A 12,451-nucleotide genomic window follows, 5' to 3' on the forward strand; every position below is an offset into this window, starting at 1 on the left:
TTTTATAATATAGAAAATGAAGAAATCAAGAAACAAGACAAAACAATCACACAATTAAGAGGCACAGTTTAAGAGGATAGTTAAAACAATTCTAAACATTATCTTTGAGTTTGTCAAATTATATAATCTGAATTTTTCTTTTAAAAATTCTAGCTAATTATACCTAGGACTTTAAAGAACAGTAACTTTAAAAATTTAAGCATTAAAATCCACATAAGAATTATTATCACATTTTTAGTAGTGGCAATGGAGACTCAAATTCTAAATAATTTGCTAAAAGTCACTTAACAAGTAAATGGAAAAATAAAATTATAATTTTCAGTTGTTGGGAGGAGGGTAACAGGACAGAGATGAGACAGGTAGTTAGTATAATCAGTTTGAAATAATTTATAGGCAATATTAATGTCAGTTGAAAAAATGTTGAAATATTAACTAGGAAATAGTTTTTAAGTGGCAAAAATTAATTAAGCAGTAGTTTCCTTCCTTTTTATTTAAATTTTAATTGATTTTTTAGAGAGAAAGGGAAAGGGAGAGAGAGAAACATGGATGTGAGAGTGAAACATTGATCTGCTGCCTCCTGCACACCCCCTAAATGGGATCAAGCACAAAACCTGGGCATATGCCCTCACTGAGAATTGAATTGGCAACCTTTCGCTGCATGGGACAACACTCAACCAAATAAGGATCACACAGTCCAGGGCTACTTTCTTTATGTGTATATCACACACACGCACGAGCGCGCACACATCCACACCCCCCCCACACACACACACACATGCACACAACCACTTCTACATTTAAGACCTCTGGGTGACATATGAGCTTTCCCTCCTCCTGATACATGGAGATTCAGGTCATTTGTGATATTGAAAGGGAAAGGTTTTATCAATAACATGTTTAAATGAGTGAGTTGCTCCTTTAGCTCACCAATGGATTCCCTCTGCTACCGGAGACCAGCAGGGATGATGAGCACCATCAGGACGATTTTGCCCACCTCATTCTGAGTCCTACCCTGGACTTGTCTGAACACCCTGGCCCACCACAACGTGACTGTTTCATTTTTCATAACCATTTTGATGCAGATTCTTCCTGTTCCAGGCTAGCTTGTGAATTCTGAAAAGTCAGTCCTGGAATAGAAAACAGTAGAACCCAGATTTTGTGAAAAGATAGATACAGATTAGTAACTTTCTGAAGCAATCTGCCAGGAGTAAAATGAAAATAAAATATAATAATAAAAGTAACTTGATAGGCTAAGTTTCTTCATTTTAAAAATGCAGGAAAAGTCAGCATGTGTATAATGCAATTGATACAATTGCATGATATAATTGCATTATACACATGATATAAGAGATTGATACATTGAAATGATTAATATCTTATAGATGTTATTTGTTTTTATTCATTGAGTTATAGAACCAACATTTTGAAATCAATCTCAGAGATTATCTATTTGATGGGTATTAAACAAATTTTGTGGCAGGTCTTTTAATTCTCATGTAAAAAACTAAAGTTAACATTTTACCAGTAATATATTCAAACTGTGGCATTGTTCCGCACTTTGGGTAAATGGATGGCAATCCTGTTTCCCTGCTCTTGGGGTACAGTGATATGTGACTGCACCCTCATAAACGAAGTCTTCCGAGAGCATAGAAATGATAAAATAGAATGATAATTCCCTATTATTAGAGAAGTAAGTTCCATTTTCATTATCTTATATATTGGGGTTACAAACACAACTTTTTTCTTATTACAAATTACATAAAAGTAGTTTGTTTTAGCAGATTTGCAAAATATGGAGGAGAAGAAGAAAATAAAAATTTTAGCACATTTAGAGAATATTTATAGGAAAAAAGATGAAAACAAATACTTTAGCCCAAAGATAACAATGTTTCTGTGTTTTTTATTATGGTGTATGTAAACAAACAAACTTACAGACACTTTGGTTTTCACAATAATATTACCATAGTATGCTTATAGTTTTGTACCCTTTTTCATATAACAACTAGCTGTGAATACTTCTATATATCATTAAATGTTATTCACTGATGTCATTGTTAATCCTATATAATAAAAGCTGTGACCAAAAGGCAGAATGACCAGAACGACTAGTTGACCAGTTGCTAAGATGTGCACTGACCACCAGGAGGCAGCCGTTCAATGCAGGAGCTGCCCCTGTGGTCAGTGTTCTCTCTCAGTGGGATGGCTGACCAGGATGAGCAGCTGCTCAGAGGGCAGGTCCACAGCCACTCTGCTGACCAGGATGAGTGGCACTCCCACAGTGGGCCAATACCCACAGCTTATGCATGAATCTCATGCACCAGGCCTCTAATTAGTAGATGAAAGTCTATTATACAGATGTACCATATGGAGTGTTTATTTTGCAATGTTACAATGAACACTTTCTTTCTCTTATAATTTCTAAAACACTATCATATATAATAGAATTTTATTCTTCAAATTAGTTATAACTAATTTGTATACTCTGCTTTTGTCAATAGACATTTTAAGTGAAAATACCATTTTAATAAGTGGTTTATATTTTAAAATCAGACAATAAAGAGTGGGTTAGAATTTTTTTCTCTCCTTACATCAATCTTACCACCATTCTTAATTTTAGCATTTCTTATGAGCCATGAAACTAGCTTTCATCCTCGTAGTCCTTATGCTCACATGGATGTAGATTTTAAAACTCATTCTATAATTGATTCAATTTCTCCTGGCATTTTACATAAAATATATTTCCAGATTATCTATAATAGGCTATATACTACTATTGCATTCATTTGTTTGCATTATAAAAACAATATACATGAATGGTATAACATGCTAACATATTTAATAGGATATAAGGCTAAAAGAACTGGTACTCAACTGAATTTCCAATCCAAATCTTTAAAAGTTATCATTGTTTAGATTTTATTACTTCATAAATTTCAGACACTCCTATATATACAACAGAGTCTCATATTTTTTTATATTTCTTTCTCTCTCTCTCTCTTATCCTATTATCTTGTACTTTTCACCTAAAACATTTATCTTATTTTGCCTTATTTACACATATAACTTTGCATTGTGTTTTATATGACTACTGTATCAAAAATTATTTATGTCTTTGCTCAATGTTGAGTGTTTCGGTAGTTCAATATTTGTGTTTTGTTTTGATTACTTCATTATTATGAATAACAATTCAATAGTGAGCAAATTTTGTGCACTAGTGCATTATATAGCTTAAGGAAAATCCCCAAAATTGAATTTCTAGAAAAATGTATATGCAAATTTTAAGACAATGCAGTTATTGCCTAATTGACACACAATGTTCTCCTGATCATCATTCCCATCAATGGTATATGAGAATATATTTGACCAGCCATTCATAAAGTTTAGATAGTTCAAGCTTAAAATTTGTGACCTCTTTTAGTTTTATTTCTTAAAGAGTATCTGTTATTCTTTAAGTTCCCCTTCTTTATTCCTTGTTTTCAGTTTGTGGGATCTTAAATGAGATGATGCTGGATGAAGTCCTAGACCCCAACTCTTTTTTTTTTTTTTTCTCCTTTTCCTTTTGAGACTTTATCCTAGCCTTCAACTATGCCAAGACAGATCTCGCTTCAGGACCTTTTCCAACTGTTCTCACTGGCTGAAATGTTCTTCCCACAAAATAGCGCTTCTCACAGGACACTTTATATTCTTAAAATTATTGATATTTTAAGGACTCCCAAGAATATATGAAAGGTATATCTATCAGTCTTTACAACATTCAAAATTAAAACTAAAATATATTTTAAGTAATTCATTAAGATAATAATAATGAATGACGTGTGTTAATGTATATACCTTCCATGGAGAATACCTATATTTTCCAAAAAATTTATTAGTGAGAAGAGTAGAATTATTTTATAATTTTACAAATCTATTTACCAAATGACTTAATATGAAAGAGCTGATTATTATAGCTGTTTCTTTTTTAATGCATTTTTATTGATTTCAGAGAAGAAGGAAGAGGGAAAGAGAGAGAGAAACATAAATTATGAGAATCATTGATCAGCTGCCTCCTGCATGCCTCCCACTGGTAATCAAGCCTGCAAACCGAGCATGTGCCCTGACTGGGCATTGAACCGTGATCTCTTGGTTCATAGGTCTCAAGCACTAAGACACACTGGCAGGGATTTGGCTATTTCTTTATTCAATCTGTTCAGATATATTGCTATGGTTGGTGCATATGAAGAAAATCTCATTTTACACAGATATTCAAAATAATGAAATCTTGCCATTTGTGACAACATGGATGGACCTAGAGAGTATTATGCTAAATGAAATAAGTCAGAAAAAGAAAAAAAAATACCACATTGTGTCACTTATATGCAGTCTAAAACAACAACAACAACAACAACAACAACAAAACAGCAAAACAAATTAACAAACAAAACAGAAATAGACTCATAGGTACAGAAAACAAAATGATGATTGCTAGAAAGAGGTGAGGGAGAAGGGATGGGTAAAAAGATAAAGGAAAATAAGAGTTACAGACTTTCAGTTATAAAATAAATATGCCTTAGAGAGATAGGGTACAGAGCAGAGAATATGGTCAATAATATCACAATAACTTTGCACAGAGACAGATAATTATTAGATCATAAGGGATATAAATGTCTAATCACAATATTGTATATCTGAAACTAAGATATTATATGCCAACTATATTTAAATTTTTAAAAGAAGTATATAAATGGTTTCTTAAAGGTCATTTAAAATACTCTTTTTTTTTTTTTTAATACAACATCAAACCTTAAAAACTGATAGCTTTTTACGGTTAGTTGTAATGTGGAAACTAAAATCATATTGTGAAACTTTGCCTACTCTGGTTTCTAAAATTCTAATTTTTTGCCTGAAAGTTTTAATTTTGTCAAGTATTGTTAGTTATTTTCCTTAAAGTGAAAGATTCACGTTGTATTTTGATAATATATTTGTCAAATACCCTAATCTGACAAACCATAGTTTGTATGTTTTAATTAAAAATAGTACTCCATTAAAAAAAAACAAAAAAAAAACAACTAGCTAGTCATCTATAGAATTGTCCATCTTTAAGTAAAAGTACAATTATACAAATGTGATATTAACTGTATTCAGTCTTTGTATTTTGGATAAATACTTTTATTTTAATAAATTAGTGAATCATTAAAAAGAGACTCACTATGATTTTTTTCTCATTTTGCTGACTTTATCCAGCAAACTTTTAGCAATGCCAGCTTCTCAATCCATGTAATACACTTGATCCAGTAAAATGCTCAGTGGTTTTCAGCTCTGGGTTAAAAAGATACAACAATGTTATTACTTTTACAATTGGTCGCTTCTACAATTAAAATTTAGTTCATTTTTCTTTAAATTCTGAATGCTTTGTCTCAAAATACTGCAATAATTCAATTAGCACCATAAAACTATTTGAAATATTCTTTGTGTAAGACAAAACGAGTTATGTGATTAATATTTACAAAGCCAAGGAATATTTGACTTTATCATATTCTGTTGCCTATTTCAATTTTCATTCAAGTTCTTTGGATTAAATTCCCCCTTCCTTTGACTTAGAGAAATATCTGATTTTGTGCAGTGCAGCTATAGGTGAGAAAGTCTTCAAATCTCCTTTGTTTATGACCATGATCCATATGTAAATATAAGAAAATATAATATACTAGTATTTTTTATTTTTTCATAAACTAAAACGTTAAATTCAAAATAGTAATAATTTTAAACAAAATTTAAAAATTTAGAAATATTTTTGAAAAAATATTGCACAATAAGATCAAAAAGTATAATTACTTTTTTCTGCTTATTTTTGTAAAACAAGGAAATTTGAGAATTTCACAATAAGGATTGATTGGGTAATAGCTAGGTTATAAAAAATAATAGCTGACACAAACAAGGATAGACAGCAGGAACATAGTGTGTTACTGAGAAAAAACCATCTCTAAAACTACTCTACTATAGTAAAGTTTAGAAAACATAAGAATACACAAGCAGGTATTCTATTAGCCATCATCACATGTCATGTAACCTCTGAAAAACTCTGCTTTCCTTTCTTTAATATTTAAAGTAAAAATAGAAAAAACATCATTTTTTGAAAAAAAAAATGTTTTTATTAATTTCTGAGAAAGGAAGGGAGAGGGAGAGAAAGATAGAAACATCAATGATGAGGGAAAATTATCGATCAGCTACCTCCTGCATGCCCACTATTGGGATTTGAGCCTGTAATCCAGACATGTGTTCTGACCAGGAATTAAATCATAACCTCTTGGTTCATTAGTTGATGCTCAATGACTGAGAAACAAATGGCAAGGCCTGCTACTATTATTGTTATTGTTAATGGGAACTTTTCTGGAGAAAACATTTAGTTGAAAATTTTACCCATGACAAAATTCAAAAAATAATGTCATTTAAGTTTATGAGTCTTCAATATAACACCATAAAATTTGCCAAAATATGATGAAGATAGCTTACAAAAGAAGACAAACTTCACATATAAATTTCAGTGCAAGAATTCTAAATAAAATGATAGCAGGTAGATTTCATTATACATTAAAATAATAATGTAATCAAATGTATTAAATATTAATAAATGCATTGTAATAATAAAAGTCAAATACTAAAATACCCAAAATACAAGGATGGCTTAATATTAAGAAATCTTATGATATAATATACATTAAAATCAAAACCACACTGTTATTGAAAAATTATAACAGTATATTAAAATTCAATCAATGTTTCTTTTTTAATATATTTATTGAATTTATTGGGGTGACTGGTTACTAAAATTATATAGGTTTCAGGTATAAAATTTTATAAGTTAAAGTTAATTGTACATGTGTATACTTTTATAATACACTAGAGGCTGGTGCATGAAAATTCATGCACTGGAGAGGGGTCCCTCAGCCAGCCTGCCCCCTCTCACAGTCTGGGAGTCCTTCAGGGTGGGAGATGATCTGGCAATCAGGTGAAGGCAATGCCCTCATCACATCTCTGCTGCTGCCACTGCTGGAGTGCAAGCCTTGACTGGCCCGGGTTATCTGAGCTTTGAGCAGCCCTGGGCAGCTAGGCAGCTGTCATCTGAGGCTTGCCTGCACCTTGGGCTATCCCTAAGTAGCTGGGTGGCTGAGGGACCAGGGGACTCCAGAGGCAGGTACCTGGGTAGGCGGTCCTTGCTGCAAGCCTGATGCCTAGGCAGGGCTGAGGGGACTGGGTGTCGCCATATTATGGCTGTGGGTGCTGCCATCTTTGAGGGTGTAGCAGTCAATTAGCATATTCCCTCCTTATTGGCTATGGACACCACCATCTTTGTGAGGGTGTGATGGTCAATTATCATATTCACTCTTTTTTTAGATAGGATCAAGAATATATTGACTTGAAACTTTTATAGTTTTATTAACCAATATTACCCCAATAAATTTAATTTAAAAATTTAAAAGTAGCTTTTTGAACATTTTTCTTCAGGTCTAGTTTTCTCTAGATTATTTTATCTCAGTCAATGAAAGCTAGAAGAAACATTTGAATGATGGGCAAGTCTGATGTGGGTTTTAATTATGTTGGCAGGATAAGCAAGAAAGAATAAAATTTCCTGTTATTTTTTTAAAGCAGGTGAAGCATAAGTAATGGTCCCAAGACAACATAGTTTTGTTTCAAAGTTCAAAATTCAAACCTTAAAATTTTCTCTAATATTTCTTCTAAAGCTCTTATAACAGACATGTTTCACATCACATATGTGAAGCATTTCAACCAGATGTTAAGGCTTATATATCTCTGGAATCATGCATAGCAAAGTTATACATATTTAATTGGATTTAAGTATTCTAGCACTTGAGTCCTCTATAACATATCTGCTGTGTTATCTTGGGCAATTCTCTCTCTCAGTTTGTTTTTCTTGAAGTGCCAGTAGGCATGATCATGGTGCCCATCTCATAAAGATTTATTAATGAACTTAAATGAGTTAATGTACTATGTAAAATCCTTAGAATAATCCACTGAATTCAGTAAATACTCAATAAATGTTAGTTATTGTACTGTTAAGTCTACCACTTTCAGCAAATATGAAAGAGACGGACATTATAGGAGCAGCAAATGTCCAGAGATGTGAATTTTTTGTTTTTGTCTCTTCTGTTGTCTTCTCTACTACTAACTTTATGTATATCAACCCTCTAAACCTCATTTCCACATTTGTAAGCATATAGTGATTTATTTTTGTATGCTCAAACATATGAAACTAGTTTAAAAGTTCATAAATGTTTAATATTTATACTACTATTTACATCAAACAACATGAAAAAAACAAATATAAATTACAGGATATATATATATATAGCTAATATGCAAAGTGTCACCTCAGAAGTTCGACTGGGAGAAGAATGGGAGTTCCATTGCTCACTATGACGTGCGCTGACCAGATGCTGCAGCAGGCTTTGAAGGAGTGAGGGAAGGAGAAGGCGAGGAGACAGGGAAGGGGGGAACCTGATTAACCCTGATTGCCAGCCAGGCCTAGGGACCCTACTTGTGCACAAATTTCGTGCATTGGGCCTCTAGTTATAAAGTAAAATAATTGATTGTAATGAAAGAGTGCATAAGCATAGGGAAAACTGAGAAAGCCTTTCTGTTGGATAAACTAATATTTAAACGGTGTTGGAAAGGGTGATGAAGAGGAAAAAATGTTCAAGGCAGAGATTTCAGAATTTTTGAATGAGTGATAGGTAGTAAAATTTTGGTGGATAAGTGGCATTCAAATTGTAATTGGGCACATAATGATGACCAATGCAGGTAGGTCATAATAATCTATTCTATGCATTTTGATTTTCATTCGTGCGCTTTGGGATTCTAATGATTGTTAAGTAATAGAAGGACAAAAGGAAGTAGAAAGTCCAAAAAAGGTACAATAACATTAGTTCAGGCAAGAAATGAAAATGGTGCCTTGAACTAGAAAAGTAGCAATGGAAACAGATAATACTTGGTATGCACAATACTATATAATAAAAGGCTGATAGGCAAAAAGACTGACTGATGGAACAACCAAACAACTGGTTGCTATGATGTGCGCTGACCACCCGGGGACATGCATGGAATATGGTGGGCATCGGCAGCAGGTGGCAGAACGCAGAACATTGTGGGAATCAGCTGCAGTGGGATGGTAGAACAAGTGAGTGGGGACGCCAGACCAAGGTGGGGTGCCGATTGCTGTCATCTGGGCGGTTACTGAAAATTCTTTGCTCCCATGTGTCACAGTCCAGCCCGGCACTTGCACCTGCTGCTAGTGCTGGTCCTACTTGCACCCACTGCTGGCACCAGAGCCACTGCCACTCACAAACCACTGCCAGTGCCAGCCCTGCTCTCACCTGCAGCTGGCACTGGAGCCACTGCTTGAACCCGCTGCAGGGGCCCCACAGGAGTCCCGATTGCTCAGCACCATCAGCAGTGTGAACAGGGATGCAGGCCCTGATTTCCCCTGAGGGATTCTCCACCTCCCCCTATTCCTGAGGGGCGATCAGGACAGCTGTTGCTAGCACCCACTGATAGCACAGAGCGATTGGGGCCAGCACCAACAGTGGGTGTGAGTGGAGGCAGCGCCATCAGCATGTGGGAGACATGGTGGCAGAGGGTGCAAGGCTACCAGCAGGCAGGGACTGGGAGCTGTGGCGGGAGGGGCCAATTGAGGGCATGGAGGATGGGTTGAGACCTGTTCCTGTGCCCACTGCATCCTCAAGGCCCATAGTTCCTTTCAAGGCACGAATTTGTGCACTGGGCCCCTGAATATAATATAACCAGGTAATACATTAACTGCATTAAATACTCCCTCCTAACTTCTATAGCTAGGACCTAATAAGAACTTGAAAGATTGTAAGCACTGAAAATAATTTTAAGGAGCTATTTCCCAAAAGGCAATTCAAATGAAAATCAAGACAAAACTATAAAATAAATATAAGACAATTTCAAAAATTGTGATTTGCCCCTTAAAGAAAAAACACATAATTCATCATCTGTCCACAGATAAATGTCTTTAAAAAGAGAATAGCCCCTGTCCTCAAGAAGCACAATGTTTAGGTGAAAAAGGTGAAAAGCAAAAAAAAAAAAAAAAAAAAAAAGATGCAGTTCTGATTTTGTGTGGAAACTTCTAAAAGAACGAGATATTGTTTCATGGGACAGCAGCATCAGATATACTGAAGAAAGTTTTACATTAAGAAGTGAAGGATGACCTGGTAAGCCAAGAATAGTTTACACAATTATGGGAAGAAGGAAAGCTTTTAAAAGGTACAGAGGGATGGAGAAGATTTTATAAGGGGAACCAACTAGCTCCCATGGCTAAATACACTTATAGATAGGCTTCAGAGATAGCCAAAGTTCAAAATAAATCCCGTTTCCTTCTGATTAACTCTATAATGGTTCAGAACACATTATTTTTCAAGGAGTTCATTTAATTGAAGCTTCAAACTATGTATAAACAACATATAAAATTAAAAATATCTTGAGATTAACCTATTACAAATGAAATTTTTCCTAGGAGGCATATCCTCATCAAAATGATAAAGTTTTAAAGAATTATATAATCCTAAAGTGTTTTTAGTAGTAAAGTCATTTAGCATGTTTTACAAATGACATAATGTTGATTCATTATGAAATTGGTTCCACTAAAAATAAACTGACTCTACAGCAAATGGTCTGACTATTCATTATTTTAGTGTTGAAAACCTTGGTCCTGAAATTTAATACGTATCTTTCAGTACAAATATCCTTCCTCAATTATATTTGCAAGGAAATAGTTGACCTGTAAGAAATGTAGTTAATTCACTTTCAGATGATACACATTTTCCAAAGTTAGTTTTTTCTAAGCTTCAGAAGAAAATTTCAGAAAATAGCACTGGGGTTTTAAAATACAAGTTGTAGTTGATTTATTCATAAACCACAAAGATGTCTTACGATAATTACTTCAATATTGAAAACTATATATAGTGTGTTTCTAAGTTTTCCTCCTGCTGAATATATATGTTTAGATACTTACCCGAACCTATTATATTCCAACCCACACCCAATTTCTTCCTTTGCACAACAATGGAATTACCATGACATCAGTAGAAGTACTTCTAAGTTTTCAAGAAGAAAATGGGCAGGTACATTATAGCAATTTTGGCAGTTAATTATTGGTTCAAATATTCATTTCAATGTTTTTAAAAAAGCCATATCTTTTGTGTCCTCTAGTTAGAGTTGGCCAAACTCAAATCTTGGAAAGCATTACGCTAAGTGAAATAAGCCAGTCAGAAAGGCACATACCATATGATCTCACTCATATGTGGAATCTAAGGAACAAAATAAACTAACAAATAAAATAGAAACAGACTCACAGATAGAGAACAGACTGACAGCTGCCAGAGGGAATGGGGGATTGTAGGGCTTGGTGAAAAAAGGTGAAGGAATTAAGGAAAAAAAAAAAAAAAACACAAAAACTTATCGATACAGACAACATTATGGTGATTACCAGAGGAAGAGGGGTGTGGGAAGAGATAGATGAGGGTATAATGGAGATAAATGATGATAGAAAGAGACTTGACTTTATGTGAACACACAATATAATATGCAATGATGTACCATAGAATTATACACCTGAAACCTATATAAATTTATTAACCAATATTACCCCAATAAAGTAAATAAAAAAGAAAATAAGTTAAAAATTTTTGAATAAGTCAATGATTTTCAGAGTTGCCTGTTGATAAAAGTCATTTAAGGGACTTTCAAGGAAGGCAGAGTTCCAAGAGATTTCCCTAAGACATCCTGACTGAAGTGTGTGACAAACACCAAAGGTGATTGGTTAATCAGATGGCAGTAGGTAAGTTATTTTTTATTTATTTTTCCAGCTTTGTCCCTTTAGTAGAAATAGGATCACTCTTAAATTTGGAGGGTTCATGTTAATAACTGGAAGGGAATTCCCCCTGCATAACATGATCTTGTAATAATGATCGCATGTTCCAAATGCCTGATTTTTTATGGGCTCCTGCATTAATTGAAGAGCCTTATTATAACTTGTATGCTAGTTCTCAGATCTTTTCAGGAGATGGTTTCTCTCCCCTTTTTATAAATGAAAAATGTGCAACTCCAATGGAGGAAATTCAAGTTAAACAGAAGGATCTCACAAGGGAAGCAGAGATGTGTTCAGAAGGATCTGCTTCCTGCCTATCAATTTGGTCCACAGATAGTGCAAATTTGAGGAAGACATTAAAAATATCAGGCTGCCACACCCAGCTAGTCCAGTTGGATGGACTGTCATCCCCATGCACCAAAAAGGTTGCCAGTTCAATTCCCCGTCAGGGCACATATGGGAGGCAGCTGATCGATGTATCTCTCTGTATCTCCTTCCTATCCTCTCTTCCTAAAAACTTAATACACACATCAGCTGGTGAGGATTTAAAAACAAAACCCTGTCTTC

The sequence above is a fragment of the Pipistrellus kuhlii genome, unplaced genomic scaffold (assembly GCF_014108245.1).
Source record: "Pipistrellus kuhlii isolate mPipKuh1 unplaced genomic scaffold, mPipKuh1.p scaffold_m20_p_3, whole genome shotgun sequence".
NCBI classification, from domain to species: domain Eukaryota; kingdom Metazoa; phylum Chordata; class Mammalia; order Chiroptera; family Vespertilionidae; genus Pipistrellus; species Pipistrellus kuhlii.